The sequence below is a fragment of the Ascaphus truei genome (assembly GCF_040206685.1).
Source record: "Ascaphus truei isolate aAscTru1 chromosome 12 unlocalized genomic scaffold, aAscTru1.hap1 SUPER_12_unloc_6, whole genome shotgun sequence".
In the NCBI taxonomy this organism is placed as follows: domain Eukaryota; kingdom Metazoa; phylum Chordata; class Amphibia; order Anura; family Ascaphidae; genus Ascaphus; species Ascaphus truei.
Window position 1 is genome coordinate 450,001 of NW_027453842.1, and position 12,902 is coordinate 462,902.

Genomic DNA, 12,902 nt, shown 5'->3' on the forward strand with positions numbered 1-12,902 from the left:
CGGGGTTTTAAGGATCTTTTTGTGTGGCCAACATACCGCATAGTGCACCCGCATTGCAACAAATAAATTGTAAAGGTGGTATTGCAATTCAAAAAGGTTTTTATAACATGGCTCTTTTTGTTATCATCATACTTTATGATCTTAGTTTTGCATACATACCTACACATTGAACAGTTTCCACATGAGAAAAAAACCTTTAGGTATCCCTCTTATGTTTGTATATTCTGATCTTGTTTGGAATAAGCTTGGTGACAAATGTGACGCTAGTGTCTGCGCTTTCCGATATGTAAATTTAGGGCCATTTTTTACAAACTTTGTTAAGTCTTTATCTAAAGCTAGTGTAGCCCAATGTTTCATGACTATGTCACGTATATTCCGAGCTTGGCGACTATATGTGGTGATAAATAACGGACACTTTTCCCCATATAATGAAGGTAAGTTATTTTTTTGTCTCTTTTGTTTTTTAAGAAGTAATGATCTATCCATAGACTTAGCTGACTCAAATGCTTCTTGGATATCTGTCTGAGTATATCCTCTTACCAGAAATCTATTTGATAGTTCTCTTGACTGTACAATTAAGCTCTCATCATTTGTGCACAATCTGCGTAGTCTTACGAATTGCACTTTGGGAATACTTTTAACCAGCGAGCGTGGGTGGCAGCTCTTGGCAGACAGTAGTGTGTTCCTGGAATTTGGTTTACGGAATATTTCTGATTGGATTTTCATGTCATGATCAATGTAGAGAAGGAGGTCTAGGAAACTAATACAATTGATGTTTTGTTCATAAGTAAACCTAATATTCAAATCATTATCATTTAATGTATTAGCAAAAGAATCCAGTGACGATTCATCTCCGTCCCATATCATTATGAGATTGTCTATGTACCGTTTAAAGAATATAATATTAGAACGATAAGTGTTATTACTGTGATATATAAACTGTGACTCCCAAAAACCCATAAATAAATTTGCGTATGATGGTGCAAAACTCGTGCCCATTGCTGTGCCTAATAATTATAAGTAAAATCGTGAATCAAATAGAAAATAATTATGAGTGAGTCAGAAAGTGATAGATTCTAAAAGAAAAGTGCAAAGTGAAGTGGATAATTGTGACTTATTAAGAAAGTGATTCACCGCTAATAACCCATGTTCATGCTGTATAATAGAATATAAAGAAACCACGTCTAATGTGACCCATCTATAATGTGATTTCCAGACCACATCCCCTAGATCGACCATGACATCCGCTGAATCCTTTATAAATGATGGTAGTTGGAACACTAATGGTTTGAGATAGCTGTCCACATACCGCGATAACCCATCTCCCAAAGATCCAATACTAGCCACTATAGGGCGGCCAGGAGGGTCGACCAGTGACTTATGGATCTTTGGAAGATGGTGGAATACCGGAATCACGGGATGTGGACAGCTCAAATAATCTACTTCCTTTTTATCTATTACACATAGAATTTTTCCAAAATCAATCAGTTCATCAAGTTGTAAGGAAAAATTGATAGTAGGATCCCCTGTAAGGGGTTTGTAATGAGTAGCATCATTCAACTGCCTCAGAGCCTCCTGTCTGTATTGTACAGTTGATATCCAAAATGTGAAGGGAGCGATTTTCAGGAACACCCCAAAAAAGAAACACAATAATAGTGTAATAAAATCACACAATGATGACTTATTAAAATCTTGGCTCGTATGAATCTTCTACTTACAAGAAGTGAAGAGTCAGCGTTTAGCAGGATAATGAAGAATCAGCAGTGATCAGGAAAGCAGGATTGAATATGTTCTTGTTCAGAGTTGTGGTCATGTAAGAAATATCAAAGGAAGACCATAGTATGGACCAATTGGCACAGGTTTATAAGAATAAAAAACATAAGAAATGTACTCACAATATGTACATCAAATGTAGACACATAAAGGTATCTTTTGCGGCGTGGTGAGAGTCTGGTCTTTCTGTGTAAAGCCTCCTCGGTCTGTCCGTGGTAACCGGCGTCTGACGTCACATCCTTCTGAGACGGACTGCTTCCGGTACAGCGGAGGACAGGAACGAGTGGTATGCGGATGGTAAGGCGGCACGAAAGGACTCTTCAGCCACGATCTTTGAGCAGGAACGGTCGCATGCAGTGTACAGGCTTAGCTCTACGCGTTTCGCTGATCTCACAGTCAGCTTCCTCAGGAGCAATATATCAACCCCCATGGGTCTATAGCTTATGTAGTATGTGCAATTAGCAATTAATTGGCGAATTAATCACAGGTTCTCTCTTAAAGGAGTACATAACCATGTGGTTCAAAATCAGACAAACATTTAAGATTTTATTCAAAAAATATAAATATAAAAATATGTTATTAAGCAATCTATAATATGATATAATATAATAATAGAAAACTTTATGTTAAAAAACGTAACTAAAAAGCTTAAGAAACTTAAAACAGATAAGCAGATACTCGTGATGTGATACATAAGAGATGGGAGAGAGGAGACAAAAAGGAGGCATTAGTATCTATTCATGGAGTCATATAATGTATAAATGCTATTATCAGTGAATACAGAGATAGAAAAAAGTGCGAGTAAACTAGGGGTGACAAACGGAAAAGCTGATCAAAGAAAAGGTGTGATCTCAAAGTCTGCATTGAGTCCGTTAGGTGTTAGAGTATTTAATCTCTGGATCCAATACATCTCACGTTTACTTAGATCACTATCTCGGCTACGACCTCTCCAATGTTGGATTACATTTTCAATGGGGGTGAAAATTAGACCTTTGGGGTTTGAATTATGACAGAGAGCAAAATGCTTTGAAACGCTGTGTGTCATTATGCCCCGTCTAATATTGCTGAGATGCTCAATAATTCGTTTTTTTATAGCTCTCTTTGTTTTCCCCACATATTGGAGCCCGCATGGGCATTCTAATAAGTAGATTACGTATTCCGTATTGCAGTTCATATATTCCTTGATCTTAAAAATTTCATTTTTATTATTTGATCTGAAATTTTTCTTATCAGTTTGCTTGTGCTCACAGGCTTTGCAGGTTGAGCATCCATAAAAGCCCTCTAATTTTTGAAACCACCCCTTGTCTTTATTTTCTATCTTTTTGAGAGCACTGGGTGCAATAATATTTTTCAAATTCTTTGCTTTTTTGAATATTATTTTTGGATTTTTTGGGATTTCATTCTTTAATATCGGATCATTTAGTAATACATGCCAATGTTTCCGAATTATTTTACCAATATTGTTTGCTTCTCTATTAAACGATGTCATAAAGGCTGTATCAAAATTATTTGTTGTATTTTTATTGTTGTTGTTTTATTCTTTATTAGAGTTTTCCTATCTAGAACCTTTGCTTTTTCGAAAGCTGTGTCTAAAACTTCTACACTATAATCCTTTTGAGTAAAGCGTGTTTTTAATATCTCGCATTGTTGTTCCAAAATTTCATCATCTGTACAGTTTTTTCGCATTCTTCTGTATTGATTAAATGGAACATTGTCCATCCATAATGGATGATGGCAGCTGGAACGTAGAATGTATTTATTACTATCCACGTCCTTGAAAAAAGATCTTGTTTTTAGTTTTCCATCCTGGACATAGATATTAAGATCCAAAAAATTCAATGAAGTTTTGCTTACAGTAGAAGTAAATTTTAGGTTATAGTTATTAACATTCATATTTTCCAAAAATAACTTCAGACTTTGTTCGTCACCCTGCCAAATAATAATGATGTCATCAATGTAGCGCCACCATAGAACAAGGTCCGACCCCAGACTATCACCATGCCAGATGTGATGCTCTTCCCACAATCCCATAAAGAGATTGGCATAGCTGGGGGCGAACCTCGAACCCATGGCGGTGCCACATTTCTGAACATAAAAAGTATTTTCAAACCAAAAGTATTTTTTATTGAGTATAAACGAAATACTATCCAAAATAAAATCTATTTGTGTGTTGTGAAAATTGGAGTCTTGATTCAGAAAATGTTTGACAGCTTCACAACCTAAATCGTGTTTGATAGAGGTGTAAAGGGAAGAAACGTCGATAGTCGCCATAATATATTCCTCTTTCCAGATAATACTCTCTAGAATTTGGAGAACATCGGTACTGATCTCACAGTCAGCTTCCTCAGGAGCAATATGGCAACCCCCATGGGTCTATAGCTTATGTAGTATGTGCAATTAGCAATTAATTGGCGAATTAATCACAGGTTCTCTCTTAAAGGAGTACATAACCATGTGGTTCAAAACCAGACAAACATTTAAGATTTTATTCAAAAAAATATATATATAAAAAGATGTTATTAAGCAATTTATAATATGATATAATATAATAATAGAAAACTTTATGTTAAAAAACGTAACTAAATAGCTTAAGAAACTTAAAACAGATAAGCAGATACTCGTGATGTGATACATAAGAGATGGGAGAGAGGAGTTTTCCATCAGCTCATAACCAAAGATTTTGAGAAACTAACTATGAATAATAAAAAATCAAAATTTACTAATAATTTGACCAAAGAAGAAAGGAGTGCATTAGAAGAAATTACAGAAAATACAAACTTAGTAATCAAACAGGCAGACAAGGGAGGGGGGTTGTAATCATGAACAGGGAAGACTACCTCAAAGAAGCTACACGCCTTTTGGGAGATACTGACACCTATGAAATTCTAAAAAACAACCCCACAAAACAATTTACTAAAGATCTCTTGGTACTTCTAGATAAAGGAAAAGAAATTGGAATTATAACAGAACAGGAATACAAATTTCTGTTTAATGAAACTCCTCAGTTACCAATTTTTTATATACTCCCCAAGATACATAAGTGTTTAGACAACCCCCCGGGGAGACCAATAATTTCCGGAATAGACTCCCTTACATCTAACCTATCAGCCTATATTGACAGCTTCTTACAGGAATACGTTAAATCTTTAAAATCATATCTAAAAGATAGTACCGATGTTCTCCAAATTCTAGAGAGTATTATCTGGAAAGAGGAATATATTATGGCGACTATCGACGTTTCTTCCCTTTACACCTCTATCAAACACGATTTAGGTTGTGAAGCTGTCAAACATTTTCTGAATCAAGACTCCAATCTTCACAACACACAAATAGATTTTATTTTGGATAGTATTTCGTTTATACTCAATAAAAATTACTTTTGGTTTGAAAATACTTTTTATATTCAGAAATGTGGCACCGCCATGGGTACGAGGTTTGCCCCCAGCTATGCCAATCTCTTTATGGGATTGTGGGAAGAGCATCACATCTGGCATGGTGATAGTCTGGGGTCGGACCTTGTTCTATGGCGGCGCTACATTGATGACATCATTATTATTTGGTAGGGTGACGAACAAAGTCTGAAGTTATTTTTGGAAAATATGAATGTTAATAACTATAACCTAAAATTTACTTCTACTGTAAGCAAAACTTCATTGAATTTTTTGGATCTTAATATCTATGTCCAGGATGGAAAACTAAAAACAAGATCTTTTTTCAAGGACGTGGATAGTAATAAATACATTCTACGTTCCAGCTGCCATCATCCATTATGGATGGACAATGTTCCATTTAATCAATACAGAAGAATGCGAAAAAACTGTACAGATGATGAAATTTTTGAACAACAATGCGTGATATTAAAAACACGCTTTACTCAAAAGGATTATAGTGTAGAAGTTTTAGACACAGCTTTCGAAAAAGCAAAGGTTCTAGATAGGAAAACTCTAATAAAGAATAAAACAACAACAATAAAGAATACAACAAATAATTTTGATACAGCCTTTATGACATCGTTTAATAGAGAAGCAAACAATATTGGTAAAATAATTCGGAAACATTGGCATGTATTACTAAATGATCCGATATTAAAGAATGAAATCCCAAAAAATCCAAAAATAATATTCAAAAAAGCAAAGAATTTGAAAAATATTATTGCACCCAGTGCTCTCAAAAAGATAGAAAATAAAGACAAGGGGTGGTTTCAAAAATTAGAGGGCTTTTATGGATGCTCAACCTGCAAAGCCTGTGAGCACAAGCAAACTGATAAGAAAAATTTCAGATCAAATAATAAAAATGAAATTTTTAAGATCAAGGAATATATGAACTGCAATACGGAATACGTAATCTACTTATTAGAATGCCCATGCGGGCTCCAATATGTGGGGAAAACAAAGAGAGCTATAAAAAAACGAATTATTGAGCATCTCAGCAATATTAGACGGGGCATAATGACACACAGCGTTTCAAAGCATTTTGCTCTCTGTCATAATTCAAACCCCAAAGGTCTAATTTTCACCCCCATTGAAAATGTAATCCAACATTGGAGAGGTCGTAGCCGAGATAGTGATCTAAGTAAACGTGAGATGTATTGGATCCAGAGATTAAATACTCTAACACCTAACGGACTCAATGCAGACTTTGAGATCACACCTTTCCTTTGATCAGCTTTTCCGTTTGTCATCCCTAGTTTACTCGCACTTTTTACTATCTCTGTATTAACTGATAATAGCATTTATGCATTATATGACTCCATGAATAGATACTAATGCCTCCTTTTTGTCTCCTCTCTCCCATCTCTTATGTATCACATCACGAGTATCTGCTTATCTGTTTTAAGTTTCTTAAGCTTTTTAGTTACGTTTTTTAACATAAAGTTTTCTATTATTATATTATATCATATTATAGATTGCTTAATAACATCTTTTTATACACAGGCGGCACACTTTATTTGAGTACGGCTCATTCCGCAAGCCGGGATATGTCCCGGCTTGCGAGCCGCACTCCCTCAGCGTGCGATGCGCGGTCACGCGTCATCGGGTGCCTGTGCCGACTGTACTCGTGCCCAGGGCTCCCCGAGGGAGCCCTGGTGACGCGCGGATGTGAGGACGGCGGCAGGACATTCCGGGGGACCCGGCGGACCCGGTGAGGAGAGGGGGAAGCCCCGATCGGCGGGCCTCTCCTCCAAGGCTTCAGCGCGTGCCCGGCACCCTCCGGCACGCGCCAGGTTACTGCTGCGGCCGAGAACGGGCAAATGCTCGAATAAACTCGGCCACAGCAGTATATATATTTTTTTTAATAAAATCTTAAATGTTTGTCTGATTTTGAACCACATGGTTATGTACTCCTTTAAGAGAGAACCTGTGATTAATTCGCCAATTAATTGCTAATTGCACATACTACATAAGCTATAGACCCATGGGGGTTGCCATATTGCTCCTGAGGAAGCTGAGATCAGCGAAACGCGTAGAGCTAAGCCTGTACACTGCATGCGACCGTTCCTGCTCAAAGATCGTGGCTGAAGAGTCCTTTCGTGCCGCCTTACCATCCGCATACCACTCGTTCCTGTCCTCCACTGTACCGGAAGCAGTCCATCTCAGAAGGATGTGATGTCAGACGCCGGTTACCACGGACAGACCGAGGAGGCTTTACACAGAAAGACCAGACTCTCACCACGCCGCAAAAGATACCTTTATGTGTCTACATTTGATGTACATATTGTGAGTACATTTCTTATGTTTTTTATTCTTATAAACCTGTGCCAATTGGTCCATGCTATGGTCTTCCTTTGATATTTCTTACATGACCACAACTCTGAACAAGAACATATTCAATCCTGCTTTCCTGATCACTGCTGATTCTTCATTATCCTGCTAAACGCTGACTCTTCACTTACTTCTTGTAAGTAGAAGAATCATACGTGCCAAGATTTTAATAAGTCATCATTGTGTGATTTTATTACACTATTATTGTGTTTCTTTTTTGGGGAGTTCCTGAAAATCGCTCCCTTCACATTTTGGATATCTACTATTGCCTATGAGGGAATTCGTACAAACTTCCCTGTGAAGGTTGAGAACTTTTTTGAACACTCTACATATTATTGCGTGTATTCACTATACTGTGTCTCAGCGCCTTCTAAATCACTTGGGTTAACTTGTATTGTACAGTTGACAGAACTACCAAAGCCCCACCCTTGTCCGCATTACGAAACATGATGTCTCTTCTAGACTTAAGTTGTTCTAATTGTTGATATTCAATATACGTCAGGTTTTTTGCCTGAATGGAGGATTGTGAGAAACCTTGGGCTAATAGCCTCAAGTCCCTTTCCACTAGACCCTCAAAAGTGGTAATAAAGGGCCCCCTGTTGTAATTGGGGCAGAATATAGATTTCCTTTTTAGACCTGAATTATGATTACCAAAGAAGGACTGAGAAAAAATATTCAAATTTTCCCCTTGTTGTTCCAACAATCCTTCCATGTCAGACAACATACATGTTTCCTGAAAATTAAAGTTAAACGTATTACCCATCTCATTAGACTCATCATTATCAGTACACACAGGTACCTGACTTCCAAATCCTGTAGCATCAGTGACCTCAAATGGACTCCAGGTAGAATTTTTTTTTTTCAATGTTAATTTACGAGTAAATCTCTGGAGATCAATGACAGTTTGAAATAGCTGGAAGTCCTTGACCGGGGCAAACCCCAGACCTTTATTCAAAAGAGATAATTGTTCAAAGGTAAGGTCCACACCTGAAAGATTAATCACGTTATTATTATCAATAACCTTGTCTACATATACTTCTTCCTTTTTGTCCTTCCTCTCGCTTCTCCGTTTCCTCCTTGAGCATCTGGTTCCTTTTGCTGCCTTGTTCCTGCCGGTAAAAAAGAATAGAGGAGGAAGAAGACTGGTTTGTTGATTTTGGTCTAACAGCGGCAGACGTGATAGAAAATCTACTGTCACTCCTTGTTCTCCCATGATTATCTCTTATACCGTCAGTAGAGCCTTCAAAAGAGACCGAGTGTGATCTAGCCTCATAATCAGAAGCATCTGAGTCCATGCTAGAGGCCTCCATAGGTCTGCTCTTCAAAATAGATTTATTGGGTGTATTCTTCGCCCACCCCTTTGAAAATGATTTAGAACCCCTAGATGTATTGGCTCCTGTACTGTCCTTAAATTGGGGTTTCTGCCAACAATACACCTGTCCTTTGATGTAGTCCGTACGGTCTCTCTCAAACTTCTCATGTTTTTTATCGCTTATTGCGTCTTCAATGCTCTCTATGTTGGATAGCAATGTTTTATCATTTTTTATAAATCGTTCCATCTTAGCAAATGGTTTCAAATGGGTCCTAAGTATATTAATATCTGACATTAATGCTTCTTTCTCTTTGGTCTTTTGCTGAATTATCAGCTCCATTAATGTTAATGAGCATTGGTCAAGGGCCTTTGTCCACTCATGTTCAAATTGCCTGTTGATAAAGCCAAATGTGGGTGTCTTTTTAATTCTCAAGCCTCTTGATATCCTATTACATCTGATATAGTTGTTTAAAGATGTAATATCCCACCATAACCTAATGTTCATCACTAACAGCTTTTCCAGTTTCACAAAGTAATGGGTGAGATCAGAAGGTTCATCACAAATCACTTCGGTATTTTCATCGAATAAATGTGCTGCCTTTTTGGACCTTTTTGTGTTGTCTCCACACGCATCCACATATGTTTCTGCATCAGTACAATCAGTTTCAGTGTCCACATCATCCATTTCAAAAAATTGCAAAATTACTTCTATATTTTATGAAAAAAGAGTTACTAATAAAACTCAAAAAACTTAGAAAAAACTCAAAAATATATATTTGTTGTTCCAAAAAATATAATATAAGAAAATACTATAAACCTACATAAAAATATTTAGCCTATGCGTTGGTTGTGACGAATATAGGAGGTGCAGATCCACATCAACATGTAGAACTCCAAAACATAATAGTCTTTAATTGATGTAAACTTTCAATAGTCCATAATATGCTCTAGTCTTAAAGTAAAATATCTGTGGTGAGCACTCAGGTGCAAAATAGTTACAAGCAGCAATTGGGTATTAACCCGTTAAGTACAGAGTCTCCTAAACCACAGACACTGTTGAATCTGCAATCATCCCATAGATCTTGGAGCTGACACCACTTATATATAAGCCTTACAGTTTTCTTGTGAGGAAAAGCAGTGATAGTACAGGCAGTGGGCTGGTTAATCCGTTAGAAATACAGCGGAGCCTCTTCAAAGAAGACACCCCAAGGTAAGTCACAGTCCGGTGCCAAATAGCCTCACCTCTGCCTGATAAACATATCTGCATGTAAACGTTATGTACTCACGACACCCGCTCTGCAATCCTGCTATCAGAATGCTCCGGTGGCCATCACTGCTCCTCGTGGTGTCGGCGTGCTCCTATCCGGATATGACGTGTGAGGAGGAGGAAATGGTAACCGTGGTCACAGCACTCCACACAACCAACGCTTGGAAAAATATAAAAAACTTTATTTAAACTCCACAGTGAGCATATAAAGCACCACTCTGACGCGTTTTGTCTATAGATAGACTTTTTCAAAGAGTGAAGATCCCCACACAGTACCGGATCTTATATAGGAAATGACGCATACAACAGGCACCTCCCTAATTGACAAGGGCCTCCCATTCTCCTAAATAAAGTCAAAATTGGACGTCATCCTATTAAAGGGACCAAGTACTTATAACCCACATATATAAAACATAATAGACATACATAAACACCTCTTACCAGTAAAAACATTGGGATTAAAAACAAAGACACTGTAATGCTCACATAATACTGAAAAAATATATAATCAATTGAACAACACAAATTCATAATGTGACGTATTAGAGTTGGATGATGTGGACAAATCATCTCCCTGATAGATTTATAATCAATAGCATATACCCATATATACATAACATACCATATCTAGAATACAATATTGATGATGGGGTGAACCTTCAGTCTCAATATTTTCAATATTTACTTTATTTCACAAAAGGGTAGATCAAATATACCCCATTGAAGTGCGATGTAGCAGACATAGTATACACGCAAAAGCCATAAGGCTTCTTTGCAATGAATTACTGAAGCGCAGCAATATTCCATAATTGTAACTATAATGGCCTATTACACCCAGCACACTCCCCAACCACTCAGCCAACCAGGAAGTGTTTGAGTTCCCACTCCTGGTTGATGCCAAGTGGGTGAAGAGTGCGCAAGGTGTAAATCCAGTACATTTCATGCCGATTAAGCATACCCTCCCTGTCTCCTCCCCTAGTATGTGGGGAAACATGTTCAAGGGCCATAAATGAGAAATTCTCAATACCACCCCTACTACACTTTGAAAAATGTCGAGGTACTGGATCTGTAACATCGTTCCTTTTTATTAAGCGAACATGTTCCGCAATGCGGGTTTTTAAGGATCTTTTTGTGCGGCCAACATACCGCATAGTGCACCCGCATTGCAACAAATAAATTGTAAAGGTGGTATTGCAATTCAAAAAGGTTTTTATAACATGGCTCTTTTTGTTATCATCATACCTTATGATCTTAGTTTTGCATACATACCTACACATTGAACAGTTTCCACATGAGAAAAAACCTTTATGTATCCCTCTTATGTTTGTATATTCTGATCTTGTTTGGAATAAGCTTGGTGACAAATGTGACGCTAGTGGAGTTTAAATAAAGTTTTTTATATTTTCCAAGCGTTGGTTGTGTGGAGTGCTGTGACCACGGTTACCATTTCCTCCTCCTCACACGTCATATCCGGATAGGAGCACGCCGACACCACGAGGAGCAGTGATGGCCACCGGAGCATTCTGATAGCAGGATTGCAGAACGGGTGTCGTGAGTACATAACGTTTACATGCAGATATGTTTATCAGGCAGAGGTGAGGCTATTTGGCACCGGACTGTGACTTACCTTGGGGTGTCTTCTTTGAAGAGGCTCCGCTGTATTTCTAACGGATTAACCAGCCCAATGCCTGTACTATCACTGCTTTTCCTCACAAGAAAACTGTAAGGCTTATATATAAGTGGTGTCAGCTCCAAGATCTATGGGATGATTGCAGATTCAACAGTGTCTGTGGTTTAGGAGACTCGGTACTTAACGGGTTAATACCCAATTGCTGCCTGTACATGTTTTGACCTGCTGTGCTTAAATAAAGGAGATGTTGTGTGTTTTAACTTGTATTAATCAAAAAATGTTTTTATACACTGTACACAAGACCTGCACAATTCCAGTCCCCGAGGGCCACAAACAGGCCCGGTTTTCAAGGTTGTCCTGGAAACTGGGCCTGATTGCGGCCCTCGAGGACTGGAGTTGTGCAGGCCTGACTGACTGTTCTGTACACCATCCTACTGTAAATGTTTTGACTTTCTGTACTTTAAGATGTTGCGTTTTTTTAATTTTATGAATAAAGATTTTTTTTTAATAACACCATACTGTTATGCTGTACATGTTTTGACTCTCTGTACTTTAATAAGGAGATGTTTCGTGTTTTAACTGGTATTAATAAATAAATGTTTTTCCTTATTGTTCACAGGACCTGCACAATTCCAGTACCGGTGGGCCGCAAACAGGCCCGGTTTTCAAGGTTATCCTGAAAAACGGGCCTGTTTGGGGCCCTAGAGGACTGAAGTTGTGCAGACCTGACTGACTGCTGTAAATGTTTGACCTGCTGTACTTAAATAAAGGAGATGTTGCATTTTGTATATTTTATGAATAAAGAGTTTTTTTTAATTACAGGTGCTGTAAATGTTTTTACTTTCTGTACATAAATGTTTTCACTAGCAGTAAACCATACACCTGTTAACATTTTAAGTGCACAGCAAATCAAAACATCTTTACATTGTACAGTATTTGTAAATAAATGTTTTTGTACTTACTCCACCAATAAAAGAACATGTTGATTTGTTTTAAATTGTTCCATTGGCTCCTTTGATACTGTAACAAAATACAGTGTTTCTAGAATGTACACTACTGTCCAGGCATACTGTACTGTATACTGTAGGCATGCTCAGTACTGCACTTCACAAGAGTATTAAAATAAAATAGAAGACACATACTGTACTGTACAGTATG